The sequence below is a fragment of the Anomaloglossus baeobatrachus genome, chromosome 4 (assembly GCF_048569485.1).
Source record: "Anomaloglossus baeobatrachus isolate aAnoBae1 chromosome 4, aAnoBae1.hap1, whole genome shotgun sequence".
Taxonomy (NCBI): domain Eukaryota; kingdom Metazoa; phylum Chordata; class Amphibia; order Anura; family Aromobatidae; genus Anomaloglossus; species Anomaloglossus baeobatrachus.
In genome coordinates, this window is record NC_134356.1 from 572009028 (window position 1) to 572027765 (window position 18738).

Here is an 18738-nt window from a genome sequence, read left to right on the forward strand (position 1 = left end):
GTTGAACGATATTCATTTCTTTGTTTTTTAAATTTTTGTAAAAAATAAACTGATAATTGGGGCGTGCAATATTATTCGTCCCCTTTAAGATAATACTTTGTAGCGCCACCTTTTGCTGCGATTACAGCTGCAAGTCGCTTGGGATATGTGTCGCTTGGGGTATGTCTATCAGTTTTGCACATCGAGAGACTGAAATTCTTGCCCATTCTTCCTTTGCAAATAGCTGGAGCTCACTGAGGTTGGATGGAGAGCGTTTGTGAACAGCAGTTTTCAGCTCTTTCCACAGATTCTCGATTGGATTCAGGTCTGGACTGTGACTTGGCCATTCTAACACCTGGATACGTTTGTGAACCATTTCATTGTAGATTTTGCTTTGTTTGGGATCATGGTCTTGTTGAAAGACAAATTTTCGTCCCAGTCTCAGATCTTTTGCAGACTCCAACAGGTTTTCTTCAAGAATGGTCCTGTATTTGGCTCCATCCATCTTCCCATCAATTTTAACCATCTTCCTGAAGAAAAGCAGGCCCAAACCATGATGCTGCCACCACCATGTTTAACAGTGGGGACAGTGTGTTCAGGGTGATGAGCTGTGTTGCTTTTATGCCAAACATATCGTTTGGCATTGTGCCCAAAAAGTTTGATTTTGGTTTCATCTGACCAGAGCTACTTCTTCCACATGTTTGGTGTGTCTCCCATGTGGCTTGTGGTAAACTTTAAATTACACTTTTTATGGATATCTTTTGAGAAATGGCTTTCTCCTTGCCACTCTTCCATAAAGGCCAGATTTGTGCAGTGTACAAATGATTGTTGTCCTATGGACAGACTCTCCCACCTCAGCTGTAGATCTCTGCAGTTCATCCAGGGTGATCAAAGGCCTGTTGGCTGCATCTGATAAGTTTTCTTGTTTGAGATGAAATTTTTGAGGGACGGCCGGGTCTTGGTAGATTTGCAGTGGTATGATACTCCTTCCATTTCAATATGATCACTTGCACAGTGCTTCATGGTATGTTTTTAAAGTTTTGGAAATCTTTTTGCAACCAAATCCGGCTTTAAACTTCACAACAGTATCACAGACCTGCCTGTTGTGTTCCTTGGTCATCATGATGCTATCTGCTCTTTAAACAGAACACTGAGACTATCACAGAGCAGGTGCATTTATTCGGAGACTTGATTACACACAGGTGGATTATATTTATCATCATCAGTCATTTAGGATAACATTGGATCATTCAGAGATCCTCAATGAACTTCTGGAGTAAGTTTGCTGCACTGCAAGTAAAGGGGCTGAATAATATTGCACGCCACAATTCTCAGTTATTTATTACAAAAATTTAAAATAAGCAATATATATTGTTCACCTTCACAACTGTGTCCCACTTGTTGTTGATTCTTCACCATAACATTAAAATTTTAATCTTTGTTTGAAATACTTTTGCAAGGCACTTTGTGTGTGTGTGTGTGTGTGTGTGTGTGTGTGTGTATGTAATATATAATTATACACACTTGTTTTATTACATAGTGTTATATATTGGATATAAAACACACACACACACACACACACACACACACACTATAAATATAGTGTGGGTGTTTTTATATCTAATATATAACCCTATGTAATAAAAACTATGTAAGTGGCAAAAAAAAACAGTTTTCAACAAAAACATACTGAATAACATTTGTGCAGTCTATGAATTTGTTCTAAGAAATAGAATTGCCTCCATCAGATCCTCCTTCATAGATGACCTCAAATCTGACCTAATAATTTTAAGGCTGGAGAACAACCTCTCTACACTAACTTGGGTTGGAGGCAAAGCCGTAACCACATGGGCAACATCTCTATCAATTTCCGGGTATAAAGGAATTGCCTCATGCACAGTCAGTTTTGATGAACGGTTGTATTTTTCTATTTCTTTTGAGAGCAAGTGAAAAATTTTGCTGAAATATGGTCAATCTGCTGCTATAGGAGATGGAGTGAAATCTTTTTCCTTGCAGCAACGCTTTGCCTGCTCCGTGTCATCCAAAAACTTGTCAAAGTTAAACTCCTCATCTGGTGAGGATGAAGATTTGGCAGCAGTAGCACTGTCAGGCTCCAAGTCCTCTTGCGCCTGGCAGTCCTGTAGGCCAGTCATCCTAACTGCTACCTTAGTCAGAGCTTCTTTTCCTTTAGTAAGCTGTTGATCATTTGGGTCCACATAAACAGCTGCCAGAAGAATTCTATTTTCCAATGGCTGTGTCTCTCTCCGTGTCATTGAAGCAGAAATGCCATCTGTGATTAAACCTCCTCTTTGGGACAGGCAAAATAGCAAGTTCTTCCACTCTCTTATGAAAATGCCAGGAGTTAAATCCTCAGCTAGTAATTTTTTAGTCACGGTAAATGGGTGATTAAGCAATTCCATCAATTCAGCCACCTGTGTCAATTGACCTTCATTTTAGGTTACCTAAGGGTTCTCCATATCTATAGGAAACAGTTTTAGTTCAAGCAATTGCTCAATCATTAAATAAGTGCTTCCCCACCAAGTGGCTTGATCGACAATTGCCCCTTTCCCAGCATGTCTCTTCAAGATGGAATCAATTTTAGGGGTTCTGGCGGCAATAACAAATTTCATCACTTTTCCAATCAGATTTCTAGCATGTCCCTCTTGCAGACTATCTCTTATTGCCAGCTGCAGCGTGTGAACAACACAGCGCATGTGATGAATCTGAAAGTGTTTTGAAGCAGCTTCAACAAGATCATCTAATTCTAAAGTATCATTTTTCTGTTGTTCTGTTGTAATATCTGTTTGTTCCTCAGTTACATAAGCAGCACTGTGGCTCCATCTCACACATATACTAAATTCTACATTTTCTTCTAGCTGTTGTTCATTACTCTCATTCATCAGTTTAATTGTACTTCTGTTTGAAGCATTGTCCGTTACAATAGCAAGAACCTGTTCTTTTTTGAGTTCGTAATCTTGGAGACGTTTTTCCACTAAGGCCTGGAGAAACTGGCTGCTGTAATGAGCTTTAGTATCTTTTTACTGCCAGTGTCTTGGTAACAATTTCTTTGTCACAAACATATCAAACATTGATATCAAAATAGTTCACTCTGTGACATGTGCAGGCATCCATTTTAAGAAACATGAAGCGTCTTTTGAGTCTTTTGTTTAAAGGCTTCTTCAATCACTAATTTTCTAATACTTTCTATTTCCAGAGAAACACCAAATTTGCAGGCCATTTCTCCATTAAGAGCTGTAAAAGCTGGTCGTGCAAATAATAATGGTTCACCGTACTTCACAACAAGCTGTATGAGCTGTATTATAAACATATCTGCTGTCATTGTTACAGTAACTTTGTCACTTACAAAATATCTTGTTAATGATGTTTGAGATGCTCTTCCCTCCACCTTTGTCTGGCAGGAAGTGCTGGGCACTGGTTTCTTGGTGCTGCTGTTATCTTTCTCAGTCACAGCTTTGAAAACTTCTGGGTGGAAGCATTGTAAATGTCTTTTTAGATTGGAAGCTCTTGTAGGAGCATTTTTATCACTGCCTGAATATGCACTGATTTTGGCATCACAGCATTTGATTTCATCTGGGTCATTTAGCATACATTGACACAAAATATTTTTCATCTTGAGTCAATATGAAATGCTCAAATACAGCTGACTTCATAAGGAGCTTTTTAGACATTTTGTAATCATATAAATTCACTCTCAAAATAATTTTGTCCTATAAAAAAATAATGTATATTATAATTCCAGCAAGAACAGGGAACCATGTACACTGGGGAAAATAAGTATTTGATACACTGACAAGTTTTCCTACCTACAAAGAATGGAGAGGTTTGTAATTGTACACTTTACCTGTGAGCGACAGAATGTAAAAAAAAATCCAGAAAATCACATTGTATGATTTAAATAATTTGCATTTTATTGCATGAAAAAATACATATTTGATACAATAGAAAAACAGAACTTAATATTTGGTACAGAAACCTTTGCAATTACAGAGGTCAGACGTTTCCTGTAGATTCTGTTTCTCTCAGTTGAAGTGTACCTATGATAAAAATTTCAGACCTCTCGATTCTTTGTAGGTGGGAATCAACAGTGTATCCAATACTTATTTTCACCACTGTACAATTTTAGATAGAAATAATACAAACTTTGCATAAATTAATATAAGTCCTCATCAATCCTGTTGCTGTATTTTCCCTGTATGTATATTGTATAGAAGCTATCCGACCAAAAGTACATGAGCTCGAAGAAAAAACAAACAAGCATAAAGCATACAGAGAGCACATACAGTATACTGGACTATTGATTTATGCACAGTTTATTGAAAGCTTAAATATGCTTTAAGAAGTAATTACCTTAATCTTGTTATCCTGTTCACTCTAGCACTTCTGAGATGAGTGCAGGCTTTCCTTCTTTTTGAGTGTGGTTACTTTTTACCCTTGCCTGTAGAGGAGGAGCTTCACTGGTGCTCAAGTGCAGCACAGACTAATCTCAGCTCAGACAAAGCCTAGATCCTCAGGCTACATACATTCACACACAGTGTTTTTGCGGATCCGTTTTTTGCAGTGAAATGCAGTGACTCTGGGAATCCCAGCAAAGTCAATGGGTTTCAAGATATGACATTCAGACACATCGTTTTGTGAGAATCCATTTTTGGGCTCAAAAACAGATCCTCACAAAGAATGAGCAGTCAGTTTGTGTGGTATTTTTCTAATCTGCTTTTGCTATTGAAAACATTATCTATGAGCTCAAAAACCTTTCAGGTGATGCGTTTTTTTAAAAAGCTGATCTGCTTTTGCAGCTGAAAAACGTATCCTCAAAAAACGCTGTGTAGCCTTAGAACAGCCATTTATAGGACATTTCATAACTTTCCCAAATTCCTATGAAAAATTATTCAGCACATTCTGCATTGCACTACTGTCCCCAATTTATTATATACTAGCTGTAGTACCCGGCGTTGCCCGGGATAGTATCTGTCTCTCTGTCTCTCTCCCAGTCTGTCTGTGTGTTGCTGTCTGTCTGTCTGTTTCTTTCCTTGTCTGTCTGTGTCTGTCTCTCTTTGTATCAGTCTGTCTCTATCTCTGTGTCTGTCTCTATCTATTTCTGTCTGTGATTATGTCTGTGTCTCTCTTGCCCCATCTGTCTCTTTCCAGGTCAATCTCTTTCCCCGTTTGTCTCTCTGTCTCGGTGTCTCCCCACTAACATCATATTACCTCACACATAAGCTTCTTATACTAACTGTCCTTTGTTCCTATAGCAACCAATCACAGCTGCTATTAATAAACTGTATTTCCAGGCTCCATTCACTTTAATGGAGGCATGTTTTTAGGAGAGTAACTGTAAAACGCAGGGTTAAATTTTCCTGTCAAAACATAGTCTACAACGTTCCCTGGGTCACATGAGGCGTCTGTAAAATTTTGTGATTTTTTTTTTTTTTATTTTTTTTTTTTAAATGCGACAGTGCGGATTTCTTTAGCAAATACACATACATACATGGGCGGCACGGTGGCTCAGTGGTTAGCACTGCAGTCTTGCAGCGCTGGGGTCCTGGGTTCAAATCCCACAAAGGACAACATCTGCAAGGAGTTTGTGTGTTCTTCCCGTGTTTGCGTGGGTTTCCTCCGGGTTCTCCGATTTCCTCCCACACTCAAAAGACATACAGATAGGGACTCTAGATTGTGAGCCCCAATGGGGACAGTGTTGCCAATGTATGTAAAGCGCTGTGGAATTAATACCGCTATATAAATGAATAATATTGTTATTATTATACATACATACAGTACAGACCAAACGTTTGGACACACCTTCTCATCTCTAGAACAACGGTTAAGAGGATACTGTGCAGCAGGCCTTCATGGTAAAATAGCTGCTAGGAAACCACTGCTAAGGACAGGCAACATGCAGAAGAGACTTGTTTGGGCTAAAAAGCACAAAGAATAGACATTGGACCAGTGGAAATTTGTGCTTTGGTCTGATGAGTCCAAATTTTAGATCTTTGGATCCAAGCATCGTGTCTTTGTAGAGAAGGTGAACGGATGGACTCTACATGGCTGGTTTCCACCGTGAAGCATGGAGGAGGAGGTGTGATGGTGTGGGGGTGCTTTGCTGGTGACACTGTTGGGGATTTATTCAAAATTGAATGCATACAGAACCAGCATGGCTACCACAGCATCTTGCAGCGGTGTGCTATTCCATCTGATTTGCGTTTAGTTGGACCATCATTTATTTTTCAACAGGACAATGACCCCAAACACACCTCCAGGCTGTGTAAGGGCTATTTGACTAAGAAGGAGAGTGATGGGGTGCTACGCCAGATGACCTGGTCTCCACAGTCACCAGACCTGAACCCAATGGAAATGGTTTGGGGTGAGCTGGACCGCAGAGTGAAGGCAAAAGGGCCAACAAGTGCTAAGCATCTCTGGGAACTCCTTCAAGACTGTTGGAAGACCATTTCCGGTGACTACCTCTTGAAGCTCATCAAGAGAATGCCAAGAGTGTGCAAAGCAGTAATGAAAGCAATAGGTGGCTACTTTGAAGAACCTAGAATATAAGACATATTTTCAGTTGTTTCACACTTTTTTTTAAGTATTTCATTCCACATGTTTTAATTCATAGTTTTGATGCCTTCAATGTGAATCTACAATTTTCAGAGTCCTGAAAATAAAGAAAAATCTTTGAATGGGAAGGTGTGTCAAAACTTTTGGTCTGTACTGTACATATATACACTCAGCTTTATATATTAGATTTTAGGAGTCGGTCCATTTTATACCGACTCCGACTCCTCCAAAATGAACTCCGACTCCACAACTCCCGACTCCACAGCGCTGCCTACTGGTCCCCTTCTTGTCCCTTATTATGTCGTTCTCACCTCTCCTCCAATCCCGCAGTGTTCTCAGCTGCTTTTTGCAGACCGCGGGCACTTAGACCTCTCGGTGATCTTGTTCTGTGCACGGAGACGCTGCTGCAGGCTGCCATTATAACTTTAGTGCAGTTGAATGCTTTACGGCAGCAGTGCTGCAAAGCATTCAACTGCTGTAAAGCGCTGACAGCAGGGGCAGCTCCATGCATCGGACGTGATCATCAAGGGATGCTTCTTGTGGACCGCAGGCGCATAAAACCCTCCGTGATCATGTCCAATACACAGGGCCGCAGCTGCTGTCAGCGCTTTACTGCAGTAAAGCCATGATGGCAGCCTGTAGTGGTGGCTCCATACACTGGACGAGATCACCAAGAGGTCTAAGTGCCTGCGGTCTGCAAAAAGCAGCTGCGGACACCGCGGGAACGGAGGACCGATGAGAATGTTTGTTTGTTTTTTGTGGGAATCCCACCCGAGTATAAGCCGAGGGGAGGTGTTTTCAGCATAAAAATATGGACTGCAAAACTCTGCTTATACTTTAGTATATATGGTACTCTGCCTCTCAGATCTCGCACATGCTCGCCTGCGCCGCTTCACTGCACTTCTCAGGAGCGAGATCTGAGAGGCAGAGTCTTGAAGACAGGGAGGGCACCTAATTATGCGCCCCATAAGACAATACCCGGTGTATAACACGACCCTCCACTTTTGAAGATGTTTTCAGGGGTTAAAAAGTCATTTTATATGCTGGAAAACATGGTACTTCTAGGTTTACTAATACATCACACCTACCAGTGGCATTTTTTGTCACATTGTAGTCTGTGATTTCTTCTTAGCTCCTTCTTTTGGTCCACTATGAAATCTCATGAGATTAATCATTCACGAAACATGTGCTTCTTTACTGTATTTTGTGATTAATCTCCAGAGATTAAACCATGTAACCTAGTCCCCTCCTAAAAGAGATGGCATCTTCTGCTTAAACCAGGATTTACCGCTCAGAATGACCTGATTTGGTGATTTCAAGTAATTGTGGGAGAGCTTAATTGCCAGACGTTCTTAGAAGTGACAAATGCATTGGGATTTTGTTGTTACTTGTAAATTTCAACTTTTTAGCATTGCAGATTTATTTTGTGCAGTAAAAAAAATTGTGGATTTAAATGCCTTGTACTGTACTTTAACTTTTCATACGCAAGGCAGGTGTATGAGGGTGACCTTACAAAATGAGGTGCTGGTAAAGAGCAGTTTGTGCATCACCCTTTTTGGCATGGAGAATTGAACTTTGCTTTCTAGACGCCAAGTGGTGCAATTAAAGGGAACCTGCCAACTTTATTAGCACATGCCCATGTAAGCACTTTGGCTGTATAAGCCCTCTGCATATGCCCATGTACGCACCCTGGCTTCATTTGTGCACTGCACATGCCTATGTACACACCCTGTCTTCAATGGCACATGCCTATGTACACACCCTGGTTTCAATGGCACACTGCACGTGCCCATGTACGCACCCTGCCTTCATTTGTGCACTGCACATGCTCATGTACGCACCGTGTCTTCATTTGTGCTCTGCACATGCCTTTGTACACACCCTGTCTTCAATGGCACATGCCTATGTACACACCCTGTCTTTAATGGCACACTGCACATGCCTATGTACACACCCTGGCTTCAATGGCACACTGCACATGCCCCTGTATGCACCCTGGCTTCATCAGTGCACTGCTGCATATGTCCATGTGTGCACCCTGGCTTCATCAGTGCACTGCTGCATATGTCCATGTGTGCACCCTGGCTTCATCAGTGCACTGCATATGTCCATGTGTGTACCCTGGATTTTTCGGCACATGCCCATGTGCGCACCCTGCATTGTTTGGCCAGCTGCACATGCCATATGCACCCTCCCTTTCTCTTTGCACTGTGCACACCCAGGGACATAGGACACAGCCATGAGCGAGATTTGCAGAGCCGGTAGTAATGGTCGGCTGTGTTCTGAGTCACTGCTGCCCCTCTGGCCATGCATAGCGCACCAAAGAAGCTGGGGTGTGTACTCAAGGGTTATTTCACAAAGAGCCAGCGGTGTTTTCACTTCTGCAAATCTTGTTTTCGTATGCACAGGGGTGTGATAATATGATTGGTGGGATGACTAGTGTGGGGAAAATTAATGCCTCCTCAACTGGTCACCCAGAAATTGAGTATTTTGGAATATGCAGGAATCAATAAACCAAAAAGGCCCTGTTAGAAGGGTCTTCTAACAACAGATATAGTTTTGGGAGGCCTGGGGAAGCGGTCAGGTTCCCTTTAAACAGATATTCTTACTATTATCCTCTTTCTTTCCCTATGTTATGCCTACAAAAAAATGTATATCAGAACAGAGTAAACCTGATTAGCCCCCCTCTCCTGGCCAAAACACAATTCCAAACTTCACTTCAACGTTCAGAGAATAAACGATCTCCAGTCTTGAAAAAGTTAAGGCCTCAATTTGTCATTGCCATTTCTTCAGTTTCCCAGAGTCATTTGCCCCCTTTTTAGTCGCTGTAGTATTTGTGCTTCTTTTGGAAGGGGTGTGTGTGTGTGTGTGGTTTGTGGGTTTTTTTTGTTTTTTTTTCTTCTCTTCATAGTTTTCCTTTACAAATTTATCCAGATGTTTTAGACAGGTTCAAGAAATGTTTATCAATTGTTGTACTTTTTTGGAGCATTTCACTCCAGTCCCGATTTGGAGTTTATACTTTGATACATTTTTGCGCCTTTTTAAAGGATTTGTCACTTTTGGTCCAGAAAAGTTGGTCAACTTCATGGACTGTGCACCATTGTGACGAGTAAGGCTATGTGCGCACGTAGCGTTTGTCCCTGCAGAAATTTCTGCAGCGATTTGAACAGCACTCGTGCGCTTCAAATCGCTGCAGAAAGAGTCCCTAATGAAAAAAAAAAAAGCCGATTCCTTGCACTCTGACTGCAGCCCCTCCCATAGACAGAGCGGGCGCTGCATGCAGAGCGCAGGAAAGAAGTGACATGTCACTACTTAGAACTCGCGCTTCGGGCAGCAGCCGAAGTGCTGCGCTCTAATACGCCACGTGCGCACGTCTCCTGCATAATCTTCATAGATTATACTGAGGACGCATGCGGTGCAGATTGCAGCGTAACTGCATGCAAATACGCAACGTGCGCACATAGCCTAAGCACAAAAAATTAATACCACAAAATAAGAAAATGGATATCAATAAATCATGAATCTAGCCCGAAGTATTGTGCAGTGATAGGTTTCAGCTCAGTATTTAGCATTCTCGTATATTCTTCACTATGCAGGAAATCTTCCCCCTTTGTACAGAATGCTTCACTTGCTAGAGAATATCAGCAGCATCCTCACTATCTACTAAAATCCCCGGATTTACTAGTATTGCAGGGCGAGTGCAAGTGCTAAATATGTGATTAAAGGGAAGCTATCAGCAGAAAAAGACCTATTGTTTTAATCAGGTTGTTGTGTTATATACAGTGGGATTCAAAGGTTTGGTCACCCCTGGTCAGAATTACTGTTATTGTGAACAGTTAAGCAAGTTGAAGATGAAATGATCTCTAAAATGCATAAAGTGAAAGATGACACATTTCCTTTATAATTTAAGCAAAAAAAATGTCATCTTTTTTAGATTTTAAAAATTACAAAAACGAAAATGGGCCGATGCAAGTTTGGACACCCTTGAAGATTTGTGTGCTCAAATATTTTTGACCAAGCCTGCTATAGTTATGGCTATGCACTATCACCGTTGGGAAAGGACAGGTTATGCAAATTTCAAAGCTTTATGAAAACCCAGCCTCATCTAACCAAAAACCAGCAGCCATGGGTTCTTCTAACCAGTTGCCTAGCATTATGAGAATGGTGGAGGCCCATAAAGCAGGAGAAGGCTATAAGAAGATAGCAAAGTGTTTTGAAGTTGCCCTTTCCTCAGTTCAAAATGTAATTAATGAATGACAGTTAACAGGAACAGGGGAGGTCAAGATAATGTCTGGAAGACCAAACTAAATTTCTGGGAACTTCTCATAGGATTGCTACAAAAGCAAATCAGAACCCCCAGCTTGACTGTAAAAGACCATGAGGAAGTTTTAGCAGATTCTGGAGTTGTGGTACATTGTTCTACTGTTCAGAGACACCTGGCCATCATGGAAGAGTCATCAGAAGAAAACCTCTCCTGTGTCGTCACCGTAAAATTCTGCTTCAGAAGTATGCAAAATGATTATCTAAACAAGCCTGATGCAATTTGCAAACAAGTCCTGTGGACCGATGAGGTTAAAATAAAACACTTTGATCACAATGATCAAAGGTATGTGAGAAAAAAGGCACCTAATTTCAGGAAAAGAATATCTCGCCAACCATTAAGCATGGGGGTGGATCAATCATGCTTTGAGGTTGTGTTGCTGCCAATGGCACAGGAAACATTTAATTGGTAGAGGAAAGAATGGATTCAATGAAACCAACAAATTCTTGAGGCCATCATACCCCCATCTGTAGACAAACTGAAGTTGAAAAGAGGATGGCTTCTACAAAAGGGTTATGATCCTAAACACATGTCAAAATCCACAATAGACAACCACAAAAGGCACAAGCTAAAGATTTTACAATGGTCCTCACAGTCGCCTGATCTGAAAATCATTGAAAATCTGCGGCGACACCTCAAAAGTGCAGTGCATGTAAGACGAGCCAGGAATCTAACAAAAGTAGAAGATTTCTCCAAGGAAGCTGTGATGCTTGCCAAAGGGGGTACTAATAGGTACTAACTGTGAATGGTGCCCAAGCATTTGCATGTGCCCATTTTCTTTTTTTTTTTCTATTTTTAAAAATGTAAAAGATGGAAATTTTTTTGTTGCCTAAAATACAAAGGAAATGTGTTCTCTTTAACGTTATGCCTTTTATCGATAATTTCATCTCCAACTTGTTTAACTGTTCACAATAACATTAATTTTGACCAGAGGTGCCCATTTGTTTTCCCCATGTCACAATCTTTAATCATTTTGTTTTTATTTTTATCTTACAATTTTCACACTGTCCACTTGAGGGTTTTGTAGACTCATATACGGTATATTTTTATTTTATTTTTTTTAAATTTACATGTACATTAGCCACAATGAACAGACTCTGTTTTGTATTGAAGCATCTAATGAGCGTGTGCAAAGGTTATTGTGAAGGGAGGGGGCAGGGTCAGCTGTAACATCCCCTATTGGGAATGATGGATCCTCTGTTATCAATCACAGTATTCCTGTCTGTGAGAAGTAAACTACTTAAACTCTTGCTGAAATAATAAATAAAATCGGCCATACTCATTAAATAGTTGTTAGCTGAACAATACTTCAACCAATTGTTCAGATCACAGCCATGTTAGCTGACTGTCCCCTACATAGAGCACTTGTTCTGGTGAGTGCTTCTGTGTTCTCTATTCTTTTGGAGAACAATGCGATCCACAGTTCAAAATCAGACATGCTAAATTGACAATTCCTCTGTCGATCAGTCAGCCGGCACCCCCATATACAGACTGTCAGAAATCACAATAAACCTTTCCCGTTTTATATCAATTAGGAACCAAAATTATTTATATTTGCCAAATGCCAGAATAATGAGAGAAAATGTTGAAAGACATTTTTATTACTTTCTGCAAAATCAAAAGTTTACATACACTAAGTACTATGCCTTTAAACAATATGGGACAGCCTATATGATGAGGTCATGTCTTTGGAAGCTTCTGATAGGTTTATTGGCAACATTTGAGTTAGAGACAGACATGTGGATGTATTTTAATGCAAACCTGAAATACATTCTTCTTCTCTGTGTAACATCATGGGAAAGTTAAAAGAAATCAGCCAAGATCTCAGGAAGAGAATTGTAAACTTGCACAAGCCTGGTTCATCCTTGGGTGTAATTTCCAGATACCTGAAGGTGCCTTGTTCATCTGTACAAACAATTGTATGCAAGTACAAAAAGATGGGAATGTCCAGCATTCATACCACTCAGGAATAAGACAGGTTCTATGTACCAGAGATGAATGCGCTTTGGTCAGGCATATCAACATAAGAACAAAAGCAAAAGACAAGCTTCTCACAATAGTTGGTGGGAATTTGGGCCCATTCCTCATGATATAACTGGTGTAACTGAGCCATGTTTGTAGGTCGCCTTGCTCACATCGGCCTTTTTAGCTTCGGCTATACATTTTCAATAGGATTGAGATCAGGGTTTTGTGATGGCCACTCCAAAACATTGACTTTGTTTTCCTTAAGTCACTTTCTAACCAGTGTGGCAGTATGCTTCGGGTCATTGTCCATTTGGAAGAGCCATTTCTTCCCAAGCTTGAAGTACCTGGCTGATATCTTGAGATGTTGCTTCAGTATTGCCACATAATCAATAATTCTTTCCTCATGATGCCATCTATTTTGTGAAGTGCACCAGTCCCTCCTGCAGCAAAACATCCCCACAACATGATGCTGCCACCTCCATGTTTCACAGTTGGGATGGTGTTCTTGCACTTAAAAACATCTCCCTTTTTCCTCCAAACATAACGATGGCCAAATAGTTCAATTTTAGTTTTGTCAGACCACAGGACGTGTCTCCAAAATTAAGGTCTTTGTTCCCATGTGCACTTGCCAACAATAATCTGGCTTTATTATGTTTCTTTTGGTGTAATGGCTTCTTCCTGGCAACTTGGCATTTCAGCCAATCTTTATACAGTACACGTTTCACTGTGGATAATGACACAATCTTACCAGCTTACACCAGCATCTTCACAAAGTCTTTTGCTTTCTTTCTTGGGTTGATATGCACATGTACAGTAGGACTAAAGCACGTTCATCTTTGGTACACAGAACCCGTCTACTTCCTGACTGGTATGAAGGTTGGACATTCCCATCTTGTTTGTGCTTACATTTAATTTTACTGATGAATGAGGCACCGTCAGGTATCTGGAAATTGCACCCAAGGATGAACCAGACTTGTGCAAGTCCACAATTCTTTTCCTGAGATCTTGGCTGAGTTATTTTGACTTTCTGATGATGCTACACAAAGACGCAGTGTGTTTCAGGTGTGCATTAAAATACATCCACAGGTGTGTCTCTAATTAACTCAGATGTTGCCAATAAACCAGAATCAGAAGCTTCCAAAGACATGACATCATCATATGGGCTGTCCCATATTGTTTAAAGGCATAGTACTCTTAGGGGTACTTTACACATTGCGACATCGCTACCACTATATCGTTGGGGTCACGTCGTTAGTGACGCACATCCGGCGCCGGTAGCGACATCGCAACGTGTAAATCCTAGATGGAACAATGAACGAGCACAGAAGCGTACAATCTCGCTGATCTGTGTAACGTCGTTCATTTCCATCATGTCGGATCGACCGCAGGTACGATGTTGTTTGTCGCTCCTGCAGCTCCACACATCGCTGTGCATAAATCCGCAGGAGCGACAAACATCTCATTACCTGCGTTCCGACGGCAATGCGGAAGGGAGAAGGTGGGCGGGATGTTATGTCCCGCTCATCTCCGCCCCTCCGCTTCTATTGGCCGGACGATTAGTGACGTCGCGGTGACGTCGCTGTGACGCCGAACGCACCTCCCCCTTGAAGGAGGGATAGTTCGGCAGTCACAGGGACGTCGCCGACCAGGTATGTGCGTGTGATGCTGCCGTAGCGATGATGTTCGCTACGGCAGCAATCAACACATATCGCATGTGTGACAGGGACGGGTACTATCGCGCTGAACATCGCTAGCCAATGCTAGCGATGTCGCAGCGTGTAAAGTACCCCTTAGTGTATGTAATCTTTTGACTTTGCAGAAAGTAATAAAAATGTCTTACAACATTGCTTTTCTCTCTCTCATTATTCTGGCATTTGGCAAATCTAAATAATTTTGGTTCCTAATTGATCAAAAACGGGAAAGGTTTATTGTGATTTCATGTCAGATAGTGAGATGTGTCTTTTTAGATAGTGTATGTATGACGGCTGCATTCTTCCAGACTCACTGAGCTGTGGGCGGTGTTTCACCGCTGTCACAGCCCATCTGCTCCCTGCTCCCTCCTCCCTCACAGCAGAACGCTGCAAGCAAGAGACGCGACGCGCTGTGCTGTGAGGGAGGGGGAGCAGGGAGCAGATGGGCTCAGAATGCAGCCGACTGCACGGATGTGACGTGTGCGGCACTTGACGGGGACGTCACTGGAACGGGAACAGCTGTCTGCAATAGCGCCTCTCACAAGCATATTGCCAACACAAGGTATTTGAGAGAAACATTGTTTCTCAATATAATATCGACCTAGACAATAAAAAAATATGGGTGAACCACTCTTTTAACATAAGGCAGTAGCGTAGCTAGTAGGAGGGCAGTCGCCCCGGGCCCATGATCTAGAGGGGCACACCTGGAGCTACTGCCACCCAGGGCCATATTGAGACATTATTTCTTTTTTTAAACCCAATTCCCCCTTGCTGGGCCAAGTAGCAAATCCGGCAATTTGTTTTGAGGGGGAGGGGAGATTTAATACATGAGAGTGCTGCAGAGGCAGGGAAGCTCTAATCTGCTCCTGGCCCAGACAGAAGAAAAAACATATGTGCAAGTTGTGCAGGACCTGCAATGACGTCAAGCTCTTGTGACCCCATGTGGGAGGAACCAGGAAAATCTGTAAAATATAAGGGGACTTTTGACAGAAACCGTGAGTGAAACTACATTTTATGTTTAATATAAATATTAATTTCCAGACTTGCTGCCCCTTGAAGACAGCTCAGCCGGCCTGGGAAGGTCAGTAGAATTTGAAATGCAGCTTTGAATGTGACCGGAGTAGAGAATGATTTCAATACAAGATTTCTCCCGTGCCTCCCCCATACTCTGGAACGCTCTACCTCAGCACATCAGACTCTCCACTACCGTGGAAAGCTTCAAGAGGAACATCAAGACCCACCTCTTCCAACAAGCCTACAACCTACAATAGCCCTCAGTCCAGTAGACCACTGCGCAACCAGCTCTGTCCTCACCTATTGTACCATCACCCATTCCCTGTAGACTGTGAGCCCTCGCGGGCAGGGTCCTCTCTCCTCCTATACCAGTCTGTTTTGTACTGTTAATGATTGTTGTACGTATACCCTCTCTCACTTGTAAAGCGCCATGGAATAAATGGCGCTATATTAATAAATAATAATAATAATAATAATAAAAATACAAACTACTTACAAAGTTCCATATCCATCCACACACCTTAGTATAGTTTTTCTTTGAGAATACCAAATGACAACAAGTTTTTAAATAGTATTTATTCTTATTTTTTAAATAGCACAAAATACAAAAGAACATGTATCATACCACATTCTGCATCACCAGAACAGGTAACTAGCAGTCATAGAAAGAGAGGCCTGATTGTCCTTGTAGTGGTACCACTGTACTACAACACTGAAATAAGAGATGCCCTCCATCTGTCCCACTCTTCATCATGCGTCTGTTCCGAGGACTGGTGACTGTATCCAGTATACGCTGCCTGGTATACAATCATGCACTATGAAAGGGTGTTTGTTGGCAACTGACAGTGAACCAATGTTTGATAGAAGATTCTGTAACATTGTACAGAAATGATTGACATTCAAATTAGCCTTTCTTAAAGGGAAACTGTCAAGTAGGTCCTCTTACTCTGCAACAAGCTGCAATAATCTGTATTGTATGCAGGATGTCAATCCTGTCTAGGAAGAGACGTCCCGCCGGACTAGTCCAGACTCATTAGCATATGCAAAGCTGCAGAATAAAACAACATTCTTCAAATATCACCTGCCTAATAAGGGACATTAAAGAAATACACGCCCAGACCTATAGTAGTGGTTGGATAGTGGAGTTGACAGGTTCCCTTTAATCAAGCTGTAGACATAATGATTTGGGCACTGTACAGTATGACGATAGGAATAAAAGACCATTTCCGCAATGTGAATGATTTTTCTCAAGAACCACTGTTACATTATAAAGATTGTGCATTTTCATAGCATAAAATATATTTTATGTGGACATTTTCCAGCTGATTGGTATCTATAGTTCTAGTTAATGTGACAAATCTCTGTTAGAACAAATCATTCTTGTGATGGTATTAAAAATGATTGCGGATAAAAATCATTCAGTGCCTTAGGCCCCTTCACACGTATGTTGCAGTTTTTATACTACCAGAATCACGGACATACGCAGACCCATTATAATCAATGGGTCTGCGCACATATTAGTGATTTCTCACTGACCGTGTCTCTGTGCGGTGTACACGCGTGTCCATGTGTTCCGCATGGAGACTAGTCCGTTTTTTGCTGGCATCACTGATGTCCCATGGACAACACTATGGTGTGATCCGTGAGACAGGTACCAGAAAAACACGTACATTTAAAAAAAAAAGCTTTTTAAATTCACCCATCTCCAGTGATGCTGTCTTCAGCCGCTGCTGTCTCCTACTTCCCAGGCTGGCTAATTATGCTCATACATATTCACTGCACAGCAGACCCGGAGGTAGCTGCAGAGGGGAGACAGCAGCGGCCGGACACAGCATTGTGGGAGACTTCAGCACCACGGACAGCAGAAGCGTGGACAGGTGAGTATAAGTGCCCGATCTCTGTGTATTATCACAGTTAGAACACGGAGATCCCACCTGTGCCAAAATCACGGCACACGGAGGGACATACATACCTTGAACGTATCAATGAAAAACATGTGTGAAAGAGGCCTTAGCATTATCATTCCTTCTGTGTACAGCTGAAATCACACCTGGCCGGTGGCACTAAACCACTGCTGCTAAATGTTTACCAATAGGCCGTCATGTAATAGCCGGTTACACAGGCACACCATGGTAAACAATCCGCACTGAATGAACTGTAGTGGTTTCTTAGTTCACATAGTCTGCCATTGCTCTTGACGGCACCGGTCCGGTTTACACAGGTCGATGTGCTTCCGAGAACGATAATCTTTTGTTCCGCAGAAAAGATCATTTTTCCTGATGAACAAGGGTTTTGCTCGTTAATTGGTTGATCAGCAGCCTATTTACAAGAAATGATTATCGTGATGGAACAGTCTGGTTCACAATTTTTCAGTGTAAATAAACCTTTAAATATTGGTTGGGTCCGCACCAGCCTGCATTTGAGAAGAGATAATAAGAAACCTGCCACTATACTAGTCGCTGCATGGGCTTGATTTAATTTCTGTCTTTATGTTGTAAATGATTTTATTTCCATATTTATCACATATTTAATGATTATTAAAATGGTGATGGATCACATCAATAGGAAGAAGAACCTGCGCTTTGGATGTTCAGTACGGCCCTGTAACTGCTAGTAATGCTGTACTAATGGGTGCCATTGTATTTTCTAAAAGTGCTGCCCTATTGTGCAGTATTTTGTTGTGTTGAATTTGATATCTAGTCCATTTAAACCATTAAAAAAAAACGGAAGGCAGGAGATCACTAACGTCCTGAAATCTGAAAACTCCCCCCACCCCCCCCACAAAAAAACCCTTTCATTCTAGAGGTTGTTTTCATACATCCATAAATGTTGGACGGGTGAGGCCTCATCCGCACCTGACCATTTCACGTTTCTGTACACTTTTTTTCTTGGACAAAGCCGTAATACAACACCTACCAAAGTGCTATGTCATAAATATAACTCCACTTTATTACACCTCCTTCACATGTCCATCTTTCCAGTACGTCCGGCATCCTTTTTTTCATGGATACCACTTGTACCCATTATAACTTATGGTATTCTTCACAGGTCCGTTATTTTCTGGCATAATGGATGATAAGGGCCAATACAAGTCTATAGGTCCATGGAAAATCACATACAGCACACGAATGGCATCCATGGTGTGCCAACCGTAGTGTGCCATCTGTGTGCTGTATGTGTTTAACATTGAAAGTATAG